The following is a 24,796-nucleotide window of genomic DNA, read 5'->3' on the forward strand; positions in this document are numbered from 1 at the left end:
CTGAAAAATGTGAATTTCTGATGACTGAAGGGACCGTGCTAGGTCATACCATTTCTCGGCAAGGGTTACACGTGGATCCTAATAAAATTTCTATCATCCAAAAGGTCCCACCTCCTGAAAAGGTAAGAGATGTTCGGAGTTTCCTAGGCTTAGCAAGATATTATCGAAGATTCATTAAAGACTTTAGTAAGCTAGCCTTGCCTTTGTTTGGACTCTTAGGGAAGGATGTTGAGTTTAAATGGACTGACAACTATCAAGGGGAACTGGATGAGTAGAAAGATAAACTGGTGTCCACCTCAATCTTGAGAGGTCCAAACTGGGCCCTACCTTTCCACATCCACACTGATGCCTCAAACAAAGCCATAGGGGCAGCCTTAGGACAAGTTGAGGAGAAACTCCCATATGCCATATACTTCGTCAACAAAAACCTGTCCAAGGCAGAAATGAACTATATTGTAACTGAGAAAGAGTTCCTAGTTGTAGTCCATTCCCTGAACAAGTTCAAACACTACATCACTGGTTATCAAACATTTGTACACATTGATCATGCTGCGATTAGATATTTAATGAATAAGCGTGATGTCAATGCTCGTATAATTAGATGGTTACTTTCGTTGCAGCAATTTGATTTGACGATTGTTGACAAGCCAGGTAAGGAAAATGTTGTTGCTGACTTCTTGTCTAGATTGGACTTGCCTGCAGGTGAAGAAGAACAGTGGATGACCAGATGCCAGATGAACATCTGTTTGCTATCTCAGTGCTCTCTCCATGGTTTGCTGATATAGCAAATTACTTGGTCTCGGGACAGTTCCTCCGCATCTATCATCAAAGGAGAAGAGCAGAATTGTAAGGAAGAGTGCCCCACTCACATGGATCGGGGGCAACCTGTTTAAACTTGGCCCAGATCAGATCTTGAGACGTTGTGTTAGGGAGGAGGAAGTCTTTGACATCCTCCTAACCTATCATGATAGACCTTGTGGAGGCCACTTTGCAGCCAAAAGGACCGCCTTCCAAATTCTACAGGCAGGCTACTATTGGCCTACTCTTCATCAAGATGTCAGAAGATACATCAGCCAGTGTGACTGATGTTAGAGGATGGGGAAACTGACTCGAAGGGATGAAATGCCTCTCCAACCTCAAGTGACCTTCGATCCATTTGAGAAGTGGGCCTTGGATTTTGTGGGTCCTATCAACCCTCCTTCAAAGAAATCGTCTTACATCTTTGTGTGCACCGACTATCTGACCAAGTGGGCAGAAACGAACGCAATCAAAGCAACAACAAAAGAAAAGGTGGCTGAGTTTCTAAGGGAAAATATCTTCTGCAAGTATGGCTACCCAAGAGAGTTAGTCATAGATCAAGGAAGCGAGTTCACCTCCAACCTGATTGAAGATTTGCGCGCTCATCACAAGATCAAGCACAAGACTTCCACCCCCTATCATCCTCAAGCAAATGGGTAGGTGGAAGTCACTAATAGAGCATTAGAAGGGATTTTGACTAAGGTTGTGAGCAGCAACAGAAAGGATTGGGAAGATCACCTGGTTGAGGCCACCTGGGCCTACAACACCACTTGGAAGACCACAACTGGTTTCACACCTTATGATCTGGTCTATGGGAAGAAAGCTTTGTTGTCCATAGAATTCGAGTACAATACATTAAGGGTGGCAACTCAGCTGGACGTAGGTCTCAGCCATTCTCAACATGAAAGATTATTGCAGCTGAATGGATTAGATGAACAAAGAATGCAGGCCCTCCTCCACTCATAAGTAGTTCAACTCCAGAGGAAGATATGGCATGGTCGGCACCTTAATGAAAAGCAATTCCAGCTGGGAGATTGGGCGCTACTGTATGACTCAAGATACAAGGATTTCAAAGGAAATATGAGGACGAGATGGTTAGGACCATATACAGTGGAGAAATGCAATGAAAATGGTTCAGTCCTTATCAGGACCATTGATGAAGAAGCCATCGCCATGCTTGTCAATGGGCATCCACTGAAAATCAACAAGAAACCCCTTTCAAGACAGGAGTTCATTGAAACTCTGGGAAAATCAGTGCCGGTAATAGAGCAAGGTTCTGCCTCTATTCCGGCCACACCTTGATCATCAAAAAAAAAAAAAAAATGAATAAAAAGATCCCTGGACGAAAACCTCTCTGAGGCGGCCAAGGCAGGTAGTGACGGTGAAAACCTCAGTGAGGTGCCCCTGCTGTCTCTCAGAAAATAAAGAATTTGAATAAAACGATCCTTGGGTGAAAACCTTTCTGAGGCACCCAGGGCAGATAGTGGGGGTGAAAACCTCATGAAGGCACCCCTACTGTCTTTCAAAAAAAAAAAGAGAGAAAAAAAAGAGAGGAAAGAAAAAAGAAAAGAAATAGGTCTAATCTCTAAAAAATTATTGCAAGTTGCAGGGAATACAGTGATGATAAAGAAGGTCGCGCAAAACGAGGACAGGGGTCCATACCAAGTCACCAGAAATCCTCACAAACACTCCCTCCATGACCACTCACTTTTTCCAGGATTTGGACACATTCGGGTCAAGATTCGACCTCCTACAGGAAGTTTCAGGGCTTTCTACAGGAAGTTCTGCATTTCTACAGGAAACATCCTGTAGAACCTTTGGGTAGGCCAAAATCGATTCTGAAGAGGGATTTAAAGCTTGAAATCTATTGATAAGGCATGCAGCCACCCCTTTTTCCCATCCATCACCTGTTTCATCTCTTTCCACCACCATTACCACAATTTGGACCTGTTTCTTGCACAGTCATGCAAAAAGTCCTGATTTCCTCAGATTGCAATTTTTTTCTCAAAGGAAAAATCAAGTACATGAAGGCCCGCACACTCTACCTATTAAAGCTTCATCAGGACCCTTCAATCATGAATACAACCCTGTTCGTTTCAGCATGCATCCAGGAGGAGAAATAGCTACAGGATGTCCTACAGGAATCCTGTAGCAGCTGATCCGCTTGGAATACACACTATGGAGTCAAGAGCAGTTGAAATCAACGCAGGAGGCATGCAACCAGCTCCGCTTGAACGTGATCACCTCCTTGACAGCTGAGAAAAGGCAGAGCCGTGCATGCAACGTTCACTACCAGTGGATCGAATTCCGAAGCCTGCATGCAGCATCAGCCAATGAACGAAGGAATTCCAGCGCCTGTGCACGAAGCAACAAAGAGCAGAGCCATCATTCCACGTCCGGAAACCTGCAGAGCACGTCCACGGCCACACAGGTAAGTGCCTAACCTTATTTCATCAAATCGCATGAACTATACTATGAAAACTGCATGTCTGTGAATGTGCGGATTGAACAAATTCGGTGGCCAGTCAACTGGCCACCCACAGTCCATCGAAATGGCCTCATGGGATCCAAACAAGCTCGGTTACGCTCAAATCCACCAAAGGGCCGTGAAGTCGACATGTGGGAAGTGTCTAGTCGAGGAAAATTGGTGGATTTGTAGTGAAATTGGAGGGTGGATAGTGATGACGGCGGATAATGGCAGAGATAGAAAAATGGCGGTCAGAGACATGCCGGAGAATGATGGCCGTGATGTTGGCAAACGAATCAGCCTGGACACCTCACCCCCATGCCATGAATTACGCCGTAATTCAAAATTCTTCGACCATAACACTCACATTAACCACTGGCATTTACAATTGCAACCGTTTTTCAGTGGCGTACGCGTCCTCCTCCTCTGCAGTTCGTTAGCCCAAGCTTCTAGACCCATCTCAAACTCCTCCCGCATCCCAAGCTTGCTCAGAAGCGCCGTGATGTCCTCCAGTAGCCAGCAAAGCTCTCTACAGGAAGGAGCTTTATAGGAAGCACAACACAGCCTCCCGGAGAAAAGAAATCCGAATTGGAGCTTCGAAGAGAGGTAGGCTCGAAAAACACCATACCCATGCATGAAATTTCAAAAGGTGGTAAATTAAACTGTTTGGAGTCGGGAAAGTTAAAACAAGTCTGCCTATGGGTCAAGAATTGTTTTTTACTCAGGTGATACACGGAGTTTTTCAATTGGTTCAGTGTTACATTCTCCTCCATGGTGCCTGTTAACAAATCCCTCCTATAGAAACGATAAACCTATGTAAGGACTAATCCATGCATAAAAATTGTGACTTGTATATGGTGGGTGTTGAAATTAAGCTCTACACTCTGTCTGTGAGAGCCTAATTTCATTTTGACAGTCAAGTTTTGGGGCAACAACAACATTATAACCAGGGAATTGGTGAAAAGGGAGACACATACATCTGAGAGACCCTAACCTGTGAATCAAAGGAGGAAACCATACACAGAATTCCCCTTCTGATTAGTATACAATCCAAAACAGAGTATTTGAATATTTTTCACCATGCCGAGAGGGTTTATCAGGAAGGAACCCTCGGATTCCAAGAAGTTGATAGAAATTCTTGAGGTGGTAGACCTGTTTACCCGTGCAAAGTGGATGACCTTCTGTGACAGAATTCAAGGTCACGATGATGAAATAACAGAGGAGTTCCTAAGGTCCCTATAGCCCAAATCCAAGATACTGGCCATTGTCAATTTCCGAGGATTGACCTTAAGACTCACACCACAACTCATTAGTCAGGTCACTAACTTGCCATTGGGGATACCCTAGGATAAAGAGGAAAGGAAATTGGGCCAGAAGGCCAAAAAGAAATTTTTCCTACCAGAAGAACAGTTTTCAGAGGATAAAAATGGGGTCTGGAGAGCTAGCCTACATCCATTTTGGAGCAAGGTCAGCCTTCAGATTATGAAATACATTACCTGTGAGGGGCGATTCAGTATTGTATATGGTTATCACTTCCGGTTGCTCACTAAACTCAGGCATAAGATGGATTTACACACAGAAGAAAAATTAAGCCTCCCATACTTCCTCCTACAGTCATTTATTGAGTGTGGCACAAAACTGAAGGAAGGGACACCATACTAGCTGGCCCATCATGGGCTTATCAAGCTTCTAATAGAAGATGCCCTCCATACTTATAATGTCCCTCTCTCCTGGGAGATTTTTTCCAATATGACCAAGGATGATGATATCCGGATTCTGGCCGAGGAACTCACTTCATCCAGCAGTGAGGAAAAGGAGCATATTGAGGCAGAGAAGCTAACTAAGGGTAAGGAAATTAAGGGTAAGAAAACCCAGGACAGGCCACCACAAGAAAAGCAAGAAGAGAAACAAGAAAAAGGCCAAGCTACTGAGGCCAAAGCTGTGGGTGAGATAAAAGCACAAACACCAAGGGAGAAATGGTTGCAAATCAGGGCAGAAAGGACTGAAAAAGTCCAAGCAAGTGAGGGCACATCCAAGGAAACCATAGCAAAATTGAAGAAGAAGACACCCCCAGCCAAGCAGGCCAAAACAGTGAAAACTGTTTCTACAGGAAGCCCGAAAACTGCTTCTACAGGAAGACAGAAAATAGTCAACACAAGACTTTCTACAGGAAGTCCGAAGATAGAGCAACAGAGGGAAAAATCATAGGAAATTTTAGCTAGGGAGGTAGCAGTTGTGCTGGCCACCCTAAGCGCATCTCCTAACTAGAAGGAAAAGCGAAAGAGGGAGCCTCCCCTGTATTTTAAGGCAAGAAGGACTGTAAGGATTAAGACTCGTAGACCCAAGCCTCCGTCAAAAGAACCAATCACAATTGTAGACACCCATACCACACAAAAGGAGAGGTCCCCCTCCAAGGAATCCATCACTTATGAACGGGGAAGCCCAAAGACATCCACCTAGAGGGAGAGAATGAAAACGTTGGACACAAAGGCCTCTCTACAAGATGTTGAGACTATTCTACAGGAAACACTAGCTAGGTTGAAGGAGACCGAGGAAATGTAAGGTGAGGCAACTATCACCGCAGGAGGAAGAAAAGGTGGAGAACATTGTGGAACCTAGCCCCCAACCCAGCTTGGGCTCCTACTATAACTTCTTGGAGGCCGGAAAGATCATTCCTCAAATATTCGCAGTGCCACTTTTACTTGCACTAGAAGAAGAGAGAGTGAGGACCCACACTTGGATGAAAATCACTAAGTCCAATGGGGTGGCAGATACAGGTCCTCTGGAGGAATAGCTCAAAGAGGCAAGGAGGGAATTGGCTTTAGTACAGCATGTGGAGAGCGACCAGCGGGTCAGGCTACAGGAAGAAAATGAGCTGCTTAGACAGTAGCTACAATTACAGGAATAGAGGAAGGAAGACAGGCCTCATATCTTGGGAGAACAACAGCAGCAAGAGGAGCCCACAACAGCCCGAGATACCCATGATGAACAGCAGAGAAAGGAAGGGGTGCAGACTGAAATTGAGAGACTGAATCGGCACCTATAGGAAAAAGAATTGGAGACATAATCTCTAAAACAATAGATACAAGAAAAGGAGACCCAACTGGCCTGCATGGCCAGCTGGGCAATGGAAGCTCTGCAGTGTAGGCAGCCTGCCAAATCCTATGCCTTATACCTCAAAGATCAGTGGTTACAGTTTCAGATCAATACCTTGGCTCAAAGGGGCATCACCCCATTCCAAAATTATCATCAGTTTGCAGCTCTATGTGGCAGTAGTTCAGCTAAGGATAGGGCCAAATTATCAAAGTTCTACTTGCACAACTTTGCCCTTCCAAACATGAACGCATGGGATCCTAACACGGTGGTAGGGGATGTCCAGCTTATGGCCATGGCCTCTTGGATGAGCCATGAGGAGAAGAGAGTAACAGAGGTCCGCAGTATCATAGGCAGAGAGCTCAGTCAGCCTCTCATGATCAGAGCAGAGCCATATGACCCATTAGCAGTGATAAGCGCCCACCAGCACTTGGCCAACAGTCCTCAGGATCTACTGGAATACATTGAGCAACAGGCTCAAGCCTTTGCCCACTTTGAGGACATGGAGAGACTGTTGGGAGAAAACTGCATGCATGCCTGCACAAGGCGGTGGAACACACTGCCTCACAGCCTGAAGATAAAATAATACCACTCTCCCACCAGGATGAGGGAAGCCTTGGAAAAGGTAACCCTCTACAAACAGATGATGCAGAACTTGCAGGCCAATTGGATTGGCTTGAAATTCAGTCCTCCTTTACTTTTGGGATTGCTAGAAGGAGCGAAGGAAGAGGAAGAAGGTAGACAATGGGAGGAAGTGGAAAGGAAGGCAGGATTCCACGACTGGGAAGAGGATATCAAAGCAGAGGCTTGGGACGTGAGGGAGGTTATCAAAGCCGTAAAGGATGATGAGCTGGACTAGTTGCTCAGAGGATGAGAAACCCATTTAGTAGGGGGTGATGATGAACCCCGAATTTGGTAACTTATTGGGCTCATTTTTTCTAATTTTCCTTGTTCAATCCTCCATATTTCATAGATTATGCATGTTTTTCTAGTATGTTTATGTTATTTGAATGAATAAGGGTGGTCACTATACCTAGGAGGCTAATACGTGGTCATTTCAGGTTTTTTGGACAAATTTTGGAGCAAAACCAAGCAATTATGGCCCAGGTGACGGCAAAGCTTGAGGTGAGGATTCGTAGGGAGGTTGTCTTTGGCATTGAATGGCCCTTCCTCAAAATCTCCACCCTCAACTCTGAGCTCAACAGGCCACCAAAACGAGTTCTAAAGGCAGCCAAGCAGCTTTGGGAAGAGTGACTGTCTACTAGCAGTTGGAATAGCCGAGTCCCTTGAATCTAGGAGGGCTATTAGCCCCCTCGTATTGTATAAATAAGAAGGCCTCAACCTTCGTAGTTTACTTTTGTAACTATTGGTATTTGCACTATAGTGCTGTCCTTTCTTCAGCTCGTTTTTCTTAGCTACTATTGTACAAACTTTCTTGTGATGATTATTTTTGAGTAATGAGAAGCAGTCTTACTTGGCATCAGATCTGAGTTCTTTATAGGAGCCTGCAGCTCTTGGGGTTGGGCCCAACCCGAGTGCTAAGGCCTCCTTTATGTATTGTTATTTGTTCTTCATGCATTTGCAAAATTATTTCTGTTAAAGTAGATTAAATCTTGCTGATTAACTAGGTCACTGTTAATGGTTAGAAAGACTTTTGATGCTCAGATTTAGTTGATAGGTTGTTTACAGGGAAAAGCTTCAAAAAAGGGCCATCAACCATCTCTGGTTTCACCTCTCCCTCAGTGGGATCAGGAGCTGTGATCAAGATAACCTTGCTACCCACAAAAACACTGATTTTGCTTTGCCATACAATCACTAGTGTTTGATTTTCATGTATAGAAGTTGGTTACAAGTTCAGACTTTTGCTTGCTTAGTTGCATGAGTTAGTATACATGTGTTCATTGCAGTTCAACTTCTGTTCATTCTTTTTACTCACAGCTAGATCAGATTAGGTCAACGTAACTAGGTTTTTGATTTTACAAGTCTTCATCGGTTCAGTTGTAAAAATGACTTGCAGAGCACCTGTACCACTCCTCCACCTGCTCATACTCCATCAAACCCATCTGCTCCATCCCTTAGCTCAGCTTCTAGCCCTACGTTTTCCATTCGCTCACATAACCCTAGTTTTTGTGAATCATTGCTTCAGTCCTCCTTGAACAAATCCAGCCATCTACCTCTATCCTCAACTCCATCCACCAAGTCCTGGACCACCTCCAACCCTTGTCCTACCTCCATACCCACTCCTTCATCTTTCTCCATCCATCCATCCTCCAAAATCCCATTTTTGAACATCTTGTAGAAAGTTACAGAGCATCCTGTAGAAAATCACAGACATCCTGTAGAACCCCTATAGACTTCTTGTAGAAGCTCACGAATGAGGTTTCTTGATAGCCAAACTATGTGAAACTCTCTGGAAAGATGTTAGGGACCCCTTAGGCCCTCTCTGAACCTTCCTGACCTCATCCAAGAATTTCCCCTCACCAATCCACCTCTACACAGTCAAAACAGTCAAATTGCATGCATGATAATTCTGACAACTTATTCAAAAATACAAAAAGATGTTTTTTTCTATAGATGTTACTATAGAAGTAGCTTAGATACATGTATTTACCTTCCTAGAAGTCAATGGCATCTCTTTCAGTAGCTTGCATCCTCTTTCTTGCATCAGTAGGGATAGCTGGTAAAATTAGGGTTTGCTAGGGTTACGTTTCCTTTCAGCTTTCCAGTTTCTTTCTGCAAGTAGATCAACCTTCTTTGAGTTAGCTTTCTTCCATTAGTTAAAAAGCTTCTTCTCAGAGCTCATAGAAGTTGGCTTAAGCCCCTACTGGACTTCTGCCAGCTGACCAAGTGACAGCTACGGCAAGAGATAATACTTGTGCATACAGCATCGTCGCTTCCAAGTTTGTCATGAACTACCGGGTTGATAAAAGTAAAGATGGGAGTCCTAGGATTTGCAACATTATTGCTGCAATACTGGAGCTCACCACCTATGGAGGAAAACAAGATTTAGAAGCTTAACATGACAACAATATTCATTATTTTCATCAATAAAATTACATCCATGCAATAAAATATAATGGAGCTACAAAAATACAAGCTCTCTCCATAATAATGCTAATGAAAATCTATCCCTAGAGGCAAATTTGACTTGCTACTTATAAAAAATGCTTAGGAATCATTCTCCATGAACGGATGGAGCTTTTCCCACCAAAATCCCTTGATTAGTGGATCTGGTCCCCTGATTAGTGGAACACGTTCCTAGATTTCCTCAATCATTGGAGTTCCACAAACTGTGCCATAATTGCATAATATCTTGTTGATTTATTATTTATTATTGATCCTCTTATAGTAGGGAACAAGTTCCTAAATTAACTCCTCCCCCAAATCTTCATAATCTACCCAATATTCTCATAATATTTCACAAAAATAAATAATATTAGGCACAAATATCCAATTGTTCATAAACCTTCCTAATGAATATATTAAATTTAAAAATAAATTATCTAGTGCAGAAAGAGAGGTTTAATGTGCTGAAGGATGGTCATAGGCATTAATTTATGTTTTAATTTAGATGATTGGGCCTTAATTTATGTCTAATTTAGAGGCCCATTGATGAGCCCCAAATTTGGTAACATTTTGGGCTCATTTGGCCTAACTACCCTTGTTCAATCCTTCATTTTTCATAACTTATGCAATATTTTTTAGTATGTTTATGTCATTTGTAGGAATGAGGGTAGTCATTATTCCTAGGTGGCTAACACGTGCTCATTCCATGATTTTTTGACACATGTTGGAGCAAAACCGAGCAGACATGGGCTAGGAGACAGCCAAACTTGGGTTGAGGATTCGTAGGAGGGTTGTCTATGGAATTAAATAGCCTCCCTCGGGATCTTCACCCCCAACTCCAAGCTCCAAAGGCCACCAACACCGGATCTAGAAGGCAGCCAAACAGATTTCTTGGAAGGAGCTGTGCACTCACAATTTGGGCAGCCAAGTCCCATAGATTTAGGAGGCCAGCTAGGGCCTCGTAGTGTATAAATTTTAAGGCCTCAGCCTTCAAAAAGGAATTTTGAAAAACTCTTGCATATTCTACACTATGTGCTGCTAGCTCTGCTTTGTTATTTTGTTGCCATTATTGGCATAACTCTTGACTTATGATTATTTTTTGATAATGGGAAGCAGTCAGATTTGATATCAGCTCTGAGTTTTTTATAGGAGCCATAGCTCTCAGGGTTGGGCCCAACCTGAGAGCCTAGGGCCTCCTTATTTGTATTGTTATCTTTCCTTTCAGCACTGTGATTTTTATTTTATGCATTTGAAACAAAGTTTGTTGATCTAGATTTAGTTGTGTTGGTTAAGTAGGTCATTGTTGAGGAATAGAATTGCTTCAGATGTGTAGAATAGCTTGATAAGATAAGGATTGATAAAAGCTCCAGAAAAGGGTTGCCTGCACTCTCAGTTTCACCTCTCCCTTATTGGATCAGGGGCTGGAATTGTGGAACCAGTGCTGCTCAACAAAAACACTAGTTTGCTTGACCATGCAATCATTGGTGTAATGTTTTTCATTTGTAAAAGTTAGTCATGCGTTCATACCTTTTTAGATGTTCCTTTGATTAAGTGTCGTACATGGTTCTCTTTGGAAATAAAGCTGTTGTTCATTTGTTTCGTTGACAGTTTGGATAGATTAGCTAAGATTTCGATTGTATGCAGGATTTGGTTGATTCAGTTAATTGCACACCGTGCAGGGCATATCCATCTTTCTCTCATCCACCTAAGCTTCATCCAGTCCAGTTGCTCCATCTCCTAGTTAGCTTCTTCGTCTCACAACTACTCTTCTGTCCACGTAACCCTACCTTCTTGCTCTTCCATTGCCTTAGCCTTCCTTAAGACAAGTTATCTCTCCACATCCCCTCATCACTTTATCCATCAGTCACTGGGTCATCTCAGACCCCTACCCTACCTCCCTATCCATTCATGCATCCTCTTTCACTCACCCATCTTCCAAAATCCAATGTCAGAACATCCTGTAGAAATTTCTGAACATCCTGTAGAAATCCCTGAAACATCCTGTAGAACCCCTGCAAACTTCCTATAGAAGCTCACAAGTGAGGTTGCTGGATAGCCAAACTTGGTGAAACTCTCTAGAAGGGTGTTAGGGACTCCTTAGACCCTCTCTGAACCTTCCCAACCTTTTCCAAGCATTTCTCCTCCTTTATCCACCCCTGCACAGTAAGAATCCAGTTAAAAGTACATGTATGATAATTCTGATAACTTAATCAAAAAAACAAAAAGATGTGTTCTTCAGACAGAGATAGCATAGGCATGTTCATTTTACCTTTGTAGAAGTAATGGCATCTTTTTCAATAGTTTTCATCTTCTCCTTTGCATCAGTAGGACCACCTAGTAGAATTAGGGTTTGCTAGGGTTTATGTTACTCTTTGACTTTTAGTTTCTTTCTGCAAGTAGATCAGCTTCCTTTGAGTTAACTTCCATCCATCAGGTACAAAGCTTCTTCTAAGAGTTCATAGAAGTTGGCTTGAGCCCCTAACGGACTTGTGCCAGCTGACCAAGTGACAGCTGTGGCAAGAGCTAGTACTTGTGCATACAGCACCGTCGCTTCCAAGTTTGTTACGAACTACCGGGTTGATAAGAGTAAAGAAGGGAGTCCCAGGAGTTGCAGCATTATTGCTGCAATACTGGAGCCCACCATCTTTTTGGCGCCGTTGCCGGGGAAGCGTCAGAGTATTGGTGATTGTTTCTTTTCTTCTATTTTTCTACACTCGCCTTCTGCTAAATAGTTTATTTCATTTCCATTCTGCAATTTCATTTCCGCAAAAGTAAAATAGATATTTCCTGCTTTCATAGAATAGCATTTCAATTCTACAATTTCAATTTTGCAAGCGTAGATTAGCAATTTCAATTCTGCAAGCGTAGACTAGCAATTTCAATTCTGCAAGCATAGACTACCATTTCATTCCTGCAATTTCATTTGAGCAACGTAGCTTAGTCCTTTCCTGCTTTCATTTCAATTCTGTATCTTCCTTTCAGCAAGATAGCTAGTTGCAGTTCAATCTATTTTAGTTTTGCAAGTACAAGCAGAAAAAGAAAAAAGCAATCAAAAGCCTTTCCATTTCATGCCTCGTAGGAACAGAGATAAAACCGACAAATTCTTACCCAACACCCCCACCACTTCACTGATTCACCCTTCTCTCTTCTTTGGTGACAGTGATCCAGAAGAACCTATAGGCGAGCCTCCTGAGATATACGAAGATCCTATACCAGAAGAAGAGTTAGAAACCGCTCCACCTGAAGCCATGGCTGAAGATGGAAGAGAAGATGAGAGAATAGAAGGTGCCTTTCCCATCCAAGAGACCAATGGAGATATGAAAATGAAAAACATAAGCCCCTCCGCTTTACCTCACTTCCATGGATTGACTACTGAAGACCCTGATACCTTCTTGTTTGAGTTTTCTATCCTTTGTCGAACCTATGACTATACAAAAGATGAGCAAAAACTGAAACTCTTGCCCTCTACCCTTAAGGATGCAGCATTACGCTGGTTCATGGGATTACCTGGAAGCAGTATCACCACTTGGGCTCAGATGCAACAAGCTTTCAATACCAAATACCAGGACTACTGTAGGTCTAAGGAAACCAAGGGAGAGATCTTTCGGATGACCATGGGAAATGATGAGTCTTTAGAAGATTATGAGGAAAAATTCCAACTTAGCTATAAACGGGCCAGGTGCACACTTGACCCTGAATCTCTCAAGTTGGTCCTGCTCCGAGGAGTCCCTGAAGACCTCCTAGATACCCTTCACATGCTAGTTGGAGGAGACATCTACCAACTACCTTACGAGGATATAAAGACTGTGTTTAGAAACCACTCTAGGGAAGCCCGGAAAAGAGGTAGGGGAAACCCCCTTTCAGCTAGTGCTACTTTCTCCAAGCATGAGTTTGTTAATCAGTTGGAGGACCTCAAAAGTGAGGTGAGACAGACCATTGCCATGCAACTTGATACATTCCGAATCCAGCAAAAGAAAGAGGAAGCTGAGAGGGCTTTGGCCATCTTATGTCCTAAGTGTACAAGGAAGCACCCTAAGAACGAGTGTCCCTTACACTCGGTGGAGGTATGCTTCGTTTGTGAGGAGGACCACCCCACGAACCAATGCCCAACCTTACCTGGGTTTAAAGCCATGTACCATGGAATTGAGGCACCCACTGCACCTCTCTACTTCCTCAACGAAAGAAGGTCGCATGCACGTAGACCTTACCAGTAGGGGATGCAAGGGACATCCCAAGCCTATTATAGCCCCATGGGGGCCGCCTGCTCATCCTCCTTGGTCTGTGCCTCCTCCATGGTCTTACCCACCTCAATACCATACTCAGCCCACTACTCATTCGTCTCACTCACATGTCCAGCCATAGCCTCAGTGGAATGCACCTCAACCAGGGTGGAGGCCCCTGTACAACACTCCTCTCGCCATTTTTCCTCCACCACCAGCTCAATCACAACCATTACCTCCTGCTCCTCCGAGACAACCCCAAATGCTTGCTCAACCAAACCCGAATCCCAACAACCAACAGGCCCAGCAGGTATATACCAGGGAAACAACCTGCCCTACCTATGTTGTGGAGATCGAGGAGATCAACCTGTGATCCGGGAAGACTCTTCTGGATCGCCAACCTCCTCCCCTAGAGGACGAGGAAGATAAACAGGAAAGTGAACCCAAGACCACTCCACCGTTTCCTGAGAGACTAACAGTAACCACACAACCCGACCCAGAGGAGAATGAGCTTCTAGGAGAACTCAAACTGTTGTGTGTGAGAATACCACTTCTCCAAGCCATCAAAGATGTACCGATATACAACAAATTGGTTAAGGAAAAGTGTTTCAGGCACCCAGGCCGGCGAAAAAGAGATGCCTCAACCATCAATGTCATAGGACAACTGTCTGATCTTATGTTGGGGCAAGTAATATGTCCAAAGTATTTGGATCCTGGGAGTCCTGTAGTTGATGTCCACATAAATGGCACCATCATACCCCACACTTTGATTGATTTAGGGGCTGCCATTAATGTGATGACCAGGGATACCATGCTCAAACTCAACCTTCAGGGTTCCTTAAGGAAGACCTCGACGGTCCTGCAGTTGGCAGATCACTCCACCGTGACTCCCAAAGGGATTGTGGAGGATGTCTTGGTCTCTGTTGACTCTTGGGAGTATCCTGTGGATTTCTTGGTTCTTCAGCCAAAGGAAAAGCTTACCGGATACCCCCTTATTTTGGGAAGACCTTGGTTAGCCACTGCGGATGCTTACATAAGCTGCCGAGCAGGAAACATGACCACCAACAATGGTCCTATGTCCAAGCAGCTAGTCCTATACCCTCCTGCCCAACCTCTATTAGAGCATGACTTACCACTTTGGTTGGAAGAAGGAGAAGAGGATGAGGTGTACTCTGCACCCTTGTGCACCTTAGAAACCACTAGGGGAGGTCCTCAAACTGAGGATGATTTGATTGAGACCTTGATTCAGAATCCGCCTCCCAGTGCATTGTCCTTAAAGAAACTGGTGGAAGACACTCAAGCTAGCACCTTTGTGGACCTTTGTGTGACCGATCCACTCTCTCCCAGAGTAAAAAATGTGGAGTTTGGCCCCGGGAGAACGTTAAAGATCAGCTCCTCCCTATCTCCTTCCCAGGAAAGGGAGCTGTATAGTCTGTTGGCCAGTCATCTAGATGCTTTCACTTGGAGCTATAAGGAGATGAAAGGAGTCCACCCTTCAGCCTGTACCCATCACATCTACATCAAATAAGATTTTAAACTGGTCAGGCAACCTCAGAGGAGAATGAATCCAGCCCTTAAGGACATTGTCAAAGAAGAACTGCAAAAATTGTTGGATGCAGGATTCATCTACCCCATCTCGGATAGCGAGTGGGTGTCCCCTCTGGTGTTGGTACCCAAGAAAAATGGAAAGTGGAGAATCTGTGTGGACTACCGAGAAATGAACAAAGCCACCAAGAAAGACCACTTTCCTCTGCCTTTCATAGATCAAGTGCTGGATGGACTGGCAGGGAAGAAGTTTTTCTCTTTCCTAGATGGGTTTAGTGGGTATAACTAGATCCAAATCAGCCCGGAAGACCAAGATAAGACCACCTTCACTTGTCCTTGGGGTACATTTGCTTACCAAGTCCTTCCCTTTGGGCTATGCAATGTTCCTGCCACTTTCCAAAGAGTAGTATTGAGCATATTTTCTGAGCTGGTCCATGATTCGGTGGAAATCTATATGGATGACTTCACTCCCTATGGGTCCAACTTCCAAGAAGCATTGTCCAATCTGGGAAAAGTCCTAACCAAGTACATTGAGATGAACCTGTCCCTCAGTCCTGAAAAATGTGAATTCTTAATGACTGAAGGGTCTGTGCTAGGACATACCATTTCTCGCCAAGGATTGTAGGTGGATCCTAATAAAATTTCTCTCATCAAAAAGGTCCCACCTCCTCAGAATGTAAGAGATGTTCGGAGTTTCCTAGGCTTAGCAGGATATTATAGAAGATTTATTGAAGATTTCAGTAAGCTAGCCTTGCCACTATTTGGCCTCTTAGAAAAAGACGTTGAGTTCACATGGACGGACGACTGTCAAAGGGCTCTGAATGAATTAAAGGATAAGTTGGTGTCCTCCCCGATATTAAGAGGTCCAAATTGGGCCCTACCTTTCAACATCCACACTAATGCGTCAAACAAAGCCATAGGGGCAGCCTTAGGATGCGTCAAAAAAAAACTCCCATATGCCATATACTTTGTCAACAAAAACTTATCCAAGGCAGAACTGAATTATACTGTAACTGAGAAAGAGCTCCTGGCCGTGGTCCATGCCCTGAACAAGTTCCGACACTACATCACTGGCTATCAAATATTTGTACATACTGATCATGTTGCAATTAAATATTTAATGAATAAACCAGATGTGAATGCTCGTATTATTAGATGGTTACTTCTGTTGCAGCAGTTTGATTTGACTATCGTTGACAAACCAGGTAAAGAAAATGTTGTTGCTGACTTCTTGTCTAGACTGGATTTGCCTGCAGGTGAAGATGGAATAGTAGACGACCAGATGCTAGATGAACATCTGTTTGCTATCTCAGTACTCTCCCCATGGTTTGCTGATATAGCAAACTATCTGGTCTCAGCACAGTTCCCTCCACATCTATCTTCCAAAAAGAAACGCAGAATTGTAAGGAAGAGTGCCTCATTCACTTGGATCGGGGGCAACCTGTTCAAACTTGGCCCCGATCGGATCTTAAGGCATTGTGTAAGGGAGGAGGAAGTCTTTGGCATCCTCCTAACCTGTCATGATGGGCCTTGTGGAGGACATTTTGCAGCCAAGAGGACTGCCTTCAAAATTCTACAGGCAGGCTACTATTGGCCCACGCTTCATCAAGATGTCAAGAGATATATCAGCCAATGTGACCGATGCCAAAGGATGGGGAAGCCAACCCCAAGGGACGAAATGCCTCTCCAACCTCAAGTGACTCTTGAACTATTTGAGAAGTGGGGCTTGGATTTTGTGGGTCCTATCAATCCTCTTTCAAGGCAAAGGTCTTACATCATTGTGTGCACAGACTATCTGACAAAGTGGGCAGAAACCAAGGTAATCAAAGTAGTGACAGAAGAAAAGGTGGCTAAGTTTTTAAGAGAAAACGCCTTCTAAAAATTTGGTTACCCAAGAGAGCTAGTCAACGATCAAGGAAGCCAATTCACCTCCAACTTAATTGAAGATTTGCTTGCTCATCACAAGATCAAGCATAAGAATTCCACCCCCTATCATCCTCAAGCAAATGGGCAGGTGGAAGTCACCAATAGAGCATTAGAAGGGATTTTGACTAAGGTGGTGAGCAGCAGTAGAAAGGATTGGGCAGATCGCCTGGTTAAGGCCACCTAGGCTTACAACACCACCCGGAAGACCACAACCGGTTTCACACCTTATGAACTGGTCTATGGGAAGAGAGATTTGCTGTCAATTGAGTTTGAGTACAACACATTGAGGATGGAAGCTCAGCTGGACCTAGATCTCGGCCATGCCCAACAAGAAAGGTTATTGCAGCTGAATGGGCTAGATGAACATAGAATGCATGCCCTTCTCCACTCAGAAGTGGTTCAACTTCAGAGAAAGATATGGCATGACCGGCACCTCAATGACAAGCAATTCCAATCGGGAGATTGGGCACTGTTGTATGATTCCAGACACAAGGATTTCAAGGGGAAGCTGAGGACAAGATGGTTAGGGCCATATGCAGTGGAGAAGTGTAATGATAATGGGTCTGTTCTTATCCGGACCATCGATGAGGAAGCCATCCCCATGCTCGTCAATGGGCATCAACTAAAGATCTACAGGAAACCTCTTTCAAGGCAAGAGTTCATCAAAACTGTGGAAAAATCAATGCTGGTCATAGAGAAGGGTTCTGCCTCTATTTTGGGCATACCCCGAGCATCCAAAAAAAAAAAAAAGTCATAGTAAAAAGATCCTTGGGTGAAAACCTTTCTGAGGCTCCCAAGGCAAATGGTAGGGGTGAAAACCTCATTGAGGTGCCCCTGCTGTCTCTCTAAAATAATTGGAGTAAAAACAAAAAGACCCTTGGGTGAAAACCTCTCTGAGGCGCCCAAGGCAGATAGTAGGGGTGAAAACCTCATTGAGGCGCCCCTGCTCTCTCCTCAAAAAAAAAAAAAAAAAAAAAAAAAACCAAGGAAAAGAAAAAAGGCAGAAACAGAAAAACAGGCTCAAGCTTTGGAAATTAATGCAGGTTGCAGGTATTCCATGCAGAAAAGGAGGCCTCTCAACTCAAGGATAAGGGTCCCTACCATGCTACCAGGTGACCTCACCAGCACTCCCTCCAGAAACACTCATCTCTTCCAAGGTTTGGGCACGGTCTAGTCATAGTTTATCCTCCTACAGGAAGCTACAGGACTTTCTACAGGAAGTTCTGTATTTCTACAGGAAACTTCCTGTAGAATCTTGGGACCGGCCAGGACCGACTGTGTAGAAGAATTTGAAGCCCGAAGTCCAATAAGGAGGCATGCAACCAATATTTTTCTCCATCACCCACTCTTGTCGCCTCCTTCCACCACCATTGCTGCCATATGGTTGAAATACCTGCGCAGTCAAACCAGAACGTTGGACTCTCAAAAGAAATCATTTTAAAATGAAAAACAAAGCATGCGGAAGCTGTTATGCTACCTGTCAAGACAATCCGAAGACCTTGCAATCGTGAACGTGACTCCACCATTTCAGCATGCACCCAAGGAGGAGAAACGGCTACAGGATGTCCTACAAGAATCCTATAGCAGTTGATCCGGCTAGAGTGCACGCCATGAAGATACCTGAAACTCATGAGACGGCGCATGTACCATCCACAGCCAAGCAATCGGTCTCGTAACCAGTAGCAGTCAGCGAAAAGGAGCTCCCATGCCTGTGCACGAAGCGGCAGCAAGCAGATCCGTCACCTACGTCCTGAAGCATGAGAAAAATAACGTCACTGCCGCACAGGTAAGTGCCTCACCTTGTTTCGTCAAATTACGTGAACAATGCCTTAAAATGTGTGTAAATATGAAAATGAATGGGTTGACAAGTCGGGTAGCCATTCAACTGGCCACCACAACCAACTCGACGGCCTTGTCCGATCCGAAAAGCTTTGGGTGTGTCGACGAGACAGGAAATGGACACGTGGGAAGAGTCCAGTCGGAGAGAAGCGACGATATAACAGGAGTGGCAGCGGTAGATATGCAGGAAATGATTCGGCAGTCAGGCAGACATGCAGTGGAATGATCACAGGTGACATCAGCCAACGGGCCGATGGGGACAGTTCACCCCCGCGCCACAAGTTCCGTCGAGATTCAAATCTACCGGCTAGATCGCATATGGCGCACTACACTCATTTATTCCCAACCACTTTGCAACCGAGTATGCATCCGCAATTTCCTGAAGGTTGATACTCCGAGTTCTTGGCCTATTCAAACGTCCTGTTGTTGCACAGAAGGCCCAGAACCACTGGAGCGCTCCCTAGAACTCGTGCACGACTTCTACAGGAAGCTGCGCCATAGGAAGCTCAACGTTACGGAGGAAATTAAACTGTTCACGTCAAAGGTGGCAAGTCTGGAACGAGGTAAGCCTGAACATCATCCTCCCATGCAATTGGTTCGAAAGGTGGTGAAGTCAACGTATCAAAGGGGTAGAAAACCGTAAATTTTAGTCTGTGCATGAATTTGCAAGTGTCTTCTTATTTCTGCATGAGAATTGTTGTCGTAGTGTGTATGCAGGATTTTCTACAGGGTTTGGTTCATAATGGAGCCACTGTCAAGGCTCACCCGTAGACAGTCGTGAATTTATAAACTGTGTGCATGATAGCGGCGTAACTCTGCACTCTGTCTAAGGAAATCCCAAAGATCCATCTTTTTATACGTGCCAGCCAGCTCAGGCCAACACAGCAAGCTTTTACCATGCCGGGTGGGTTCATCAAGAAAGAGCCTACAGACTCAAAGAAGCTACGGGAAACCCCTGAGGTGGTAGACCTATTTTCTCGTGCACGGTGGATGTCATTCTGTGACAAGCTTCAAGGTCACGATGATGAGGTTGCAGAGGAATTCCTGCGATCCTTGCAGCCAAAGTCCAAAACGTTGGCTGTCATCAACTTCAGAGGTTTGACCCTCAGGCTTACCCCATAGTTCATTAGCAGGGTCACTGATCTACCAATGGGGGTACCTTGGGATAAGGAGGAGAGAAAACTGGGCCAGAAGGCTAAGAAGGAATTCTTTTTGCTGGAGGAGCAATTCTCAAAAGACAATAATGGAGTTCGAAGAACCAACCTACACCTGTTCTGGAGTGAGGTCAGCCTCCAAATTATGAATTATATCACGTGCGAGGGGCAATTCAACATCGTGTATGGATACCATTTTCGGTTGCTCACAGAACTTAGGCACCAAATGGACCTGCCCTCAGAGAAAAAGTTGAGCATCCCTTACTTCCTCCTACAGTCCATGACCGAGTGTGCCACTAAGTTGAGAGAGGGGACGCCAGATCAGATAGCCCATCATGGGCTCATTAAGCTCCTCGTGGAAGATGCACTTCACACGTATACCATCCCTCTCTCTTGGGAAACCTTCCGAAATTTGACTAAGGATGATGACATCCGAGTGCTGGCTGAGGAGCTCACCTCCTCCAGCAGCGAGGAGAAGGAACCAATTCAAACAGAGAAGAAATAGAAAGGCCAAGAAACCATGGCCAAAGCACCAAAGAAAGAGCACAAGGGAAAACAAGAGGAAAAAAAATCTACCAAAACAGAGGGTGACAAAACCACATTAATCCCCAGGGAGAAATGAATACAGAGCAGGGTGGAAAGGACTGAAAAGGTCCATGTCAGTGAGGGCACCTCTAAGGAAGCCTCAACAAAATTGAAAGAAAAAGCACCCTCATCCAAGTAGGCTAAAACGGTGCCATCTGTTTCTACAGGAAAATTGAAAACGAATTCTATAGGAAGCCAGAAATCAGCCACTACAGGGCCTGAGAAAAGAACACAGAAGGAGAAGACGGCCCAAATTCTTTCTCGGGAGGCAGCAGCTATGCTGGCCACCCTAAGTACCTCTCCCAAGCCAAAGGAGAAACGAAAAAGGGAGACTCCTCTGTATTTCAAAGCGAGGAGAAGTGTAAAAATTAAAACTGGCAGGCCCCAACCTCCATCTATAGACCCAATTACCATCGAAGACACCCCTACCTCGCCAAAGGAGAAGTCCCCCTCCAAAGTATCAGTCACTTACGAGCGGGGGAGCCCCAAGACAACTACCTGGAGGGAGAGAATGGAAAGGTCAGCTTCAAAAACCCCTCTACAGGATGCTGAAGCAGTTCTACAGGAAACATTAGCTAGGCTCAAGGAGACCGAAAGAATGGAGGGGGAGGCAGCTACATCACCACAAAGGGAAGAAGAGGTAGAACACATTATGGAGCCTAGCCCCCAGCCCAGCTTGAGCTCTTATTATAAATTTTTGGAGGCTGGGAAAATTATTCCACAAAAATTCACAGTGCCGCTTTTCTTTGCGTTGGAGGAAGAACGAGTGGGGACCCACACATGGATGAGGATAGCTAAATCTAAAGGAGTAGTAGATATAGGCCCCTTGGAGGAACAACTCAAGGAGGCCAGAAGGGAATTAGCTATGCTCAAACACGTGGGAAGCTGCCAGCGAGTATTTCTACAAGAAGAGAATGAGAAGCTCAAACTGCAGCTACAAGAACAAAGGAAAGAAAGGGGCACATCATCGGAGGACACTACAGCAGAACCTCAAGGCAAAGAAGGAATGCAAGCTGGTCCTGAGGAACTAAACCAGCATCTAGAGTAAAGGGAATTGAAAGCGAACATAGAGATACAAGCTCTCAAATAGCAGTTGCAAGAAAAAGAGGCACAACTGGCCTGCATGGCCAGTTGGGCTATGGATGCTCTATAATGTAGGCAGCCAGCCAAATCTTATGGCCTATACCTACGGGACCAGTGGCTGCAATTCCAGTTTAATGCATTAGCACCAAAACCAAATCCAAAAACCAAAAACCCCCAGCAGTTCACAGATCCAAAACCCCTAGCAGTTCACAGATTTATGCAACAGTAGCTCCTCAGAGGATAAGGCCAAGCTATCAGAGTTCTACCTCCATAATTTGGCCCTTCCTAATGTAACTTCATGGGATCCCAACATAGTTGTGGGAGATATGTAGCTAATGGCATTTACCTCATGGTTAAACCATGAAGAAAAGAGAGCGACAGAGGTCAAAGATGTTATGAACCAGGAGTTACATGAACCACTATTAATCAGTGCAGAGCCAGAGGACCCCACTGCATTGATATCCACCCAACAAAACTTAGCAACCAACCCGCAGGCTTTACTAAAATATATGGATCAGCAGGCTCAAGCTATAGCACATTTCGAGGATATGGAGCGACTACTAGGGGACAATTGTGTTCATGCTTGCACCCGGAGGTGGAACACATTGTCCCACAGCCTCAAAATCAGGGAGTATCACACTCCAACTAGAATGAGGGAGGGCCTAGTACGGGTACCTCTCTACAAGAAGTCCATGTAGAACCTCCAGGCCAGCTGGATCGGCCTCAAGCTAAGCCGACCTTTGCTTCTTGGATTGGTAGAAGGAAGCACAGAAAAAGAAGAACATAAGCAATGGGAAGAGGTGGAAAAGAAGGCCGGGTTCCATGACAGTGCGGAGGATACTACTTCAGAAGCCTGGGATGTGAGAGTGGCAGTTAAAGCAATGAAGGACGAGGAGCTGGATTAGTTGCTCAAGGATGAGCAATCATTTTAGCGGGCGGGTGATGATGAGCCCCAAATTCGGTAACATTTTGGGCTCATTTGGCCTAACTACCCTTGTTCAATCCTTCATTTTTCATAACTTATGCATTATTTTTTAGTATGTTTATGTCATTTGTATGAATAAGGGTAGTCACTATTCCTAGGTGGCTAACACGTGCTCATTTCAGGATTTTTTGACACATGTTGGAGCAAAACCGAGTAGACATGGGCTAGGAGATAACCAAGCTTGGGTTGAGGATTCGTAGGAGGGTTGTCTATGGCATTAAATAGCCTCCCTCGGGATCTTCACCCCCAACTCCGAGCTCCAAAGGCCACCAACACCAGATCTAGAAGGCAGCCAAACAGATTTCTTGGAAGGAGCTGTTCACTCACGGTTTGGGCAGCCAAGTCCCATAGATTTAGGAGGCCAGCTAGGGCCTCATAGTGTATAAATGTTAAGACCTTAGCCTTCAAAAAGGACTTTTGAAAAACTCTTGCATATTCTGCACTACGTGCTGCTAGCTCTGTTTTGTTCTTTTGTAGCCATTATTGGCATAACTCTTGACTTATGATTATTTTTTGATAATGGGAAGCAGTCAGATTTGATATCAGCTCTGAGTTTTTTATAGGAGCCATAGCTCTCGGGGTTGTGCCCAACCTGAGAGCCTAGCGCCTCTTTATTTGTATTGTTATCTTTCCTTTTAGCACTGTGATTTTTCTTTTATGCATTTGAAACGAAGTTTGTTGAGCTAGATTTAGTTGTGTTGGTTAAGTAGGTCATTGTTGAGGAATAGAATTGCTTCAGATGTGTAGAATAGCTTGATAAGATAAGGATTGATAAAAGCTCCAGAAAAGGGTTGCCTGCACTCTCAGTTTCACCTCTCCCTTATTGGATCAGGGGCTGGAATTGTGGAACCAGTGCTACTCAACAAAAACACTAGTTTGCTTGACCATGCAATCGTTGGTGTAATGTTTTTCATTTGTAGAAGTTAGTCATGCATTCAGACCTTTTTAGATGTTCCTTTGATTAAGTGTTGTACATGGTTCTCTTTGGAAATAAAGCTACTGTTCATTTGTTTCATTGACAGTTTGGATAGATTAGCTAAGATTTCGATTGTATGCAGGATTTGGTTGATTCAGTTAAGTGCACACTGTGCAGGGCATATCCATCTTTCTCTCATCCACCTAAGCTTCGTCCAGGCTAGCTGCTCCATCTCCTAGTTGGCTTCTTCGTCTCACAACTACTCTTCTGTCCACGTAACCCTACCTTCTTGCTCTTCCATTGCCTTAGCCTTCCTTAAGATAAGTTAGCTCTCCACATCCCCTCATCACTTCATCCATCAGTCACTGGGTCATCTCAGACCCCTACCCTACCTCCCTATCCATTCATGCATCCTCTTTCACTCACCCATCTTCCGAAATCCAATGTCAGAACATCCTGTAGAAATTTCTGAACATCCTGTAGAAATCCCTGAAACATCCTGTAGAACCCCTACAAACTTCCTGTAGAAGCTCGTAAGTGAGGTTCCTGGATAGCCAAACTTGGTGAAACTCTCTGGAATGGTGTTAGGGACTCCTTAGACCCTCTCTGAACCTTACCAACCTTTTCCAAGCATTTCTCCTCCTTGATCACCCCTGCACAGTAAGAAGCCAGTTAAAAGTACATGTATGATAATTCTGATAACTTAATCAAAAATACAAAAAGATGTGTTCTTTAGACAGAGATAGCATAGGCATGTGCATTTTACCTTTGTAGAAGTAATGACATCTTTTTCAATAGTTTGCATCTTCTCCTTTGCATCAGTAGGACCAGCTAATAGAATTAGGGTTTGCTAGGGTTTATGTTACTCTTTGACTTTCAGTTTCTTTCTGCAAGTAGATCAGCTTCCTTTGAGTTAGCTTCCATCCATAAGGTACAAAGCTTCTTCTAAGAGCTCATAGAAGTTGGCTTGAGCCCCTAGCGGACTTGTGCCAGTTGACCAAGTGACAGCTACGGCAAGAGCTAGTACTTGTGCATACAGCACCGTCGCTTCCAAGTTTGTTACGAACTACCGGGTTGATAAGAGTAAAGAAGGGAGTCTTAGGAGTTGCAGCATTATTG

The sequence above is a fragment of the Pinus tabuliformis genome, chromosome 9 (assembly GCF_031772625.1).
Source record: "Pinus tabuliformis cultivar Carrire ecotype Pingquan chromosome 9, CPIR1, whole genome shotgun sequence".
NCBI classification, from domain to species: Eukaryota; Viridiplantae; Streptophyta; class Pinopsida; order Pinales; family Pinaceae; genus Pinus; species Pinus tabuliformis.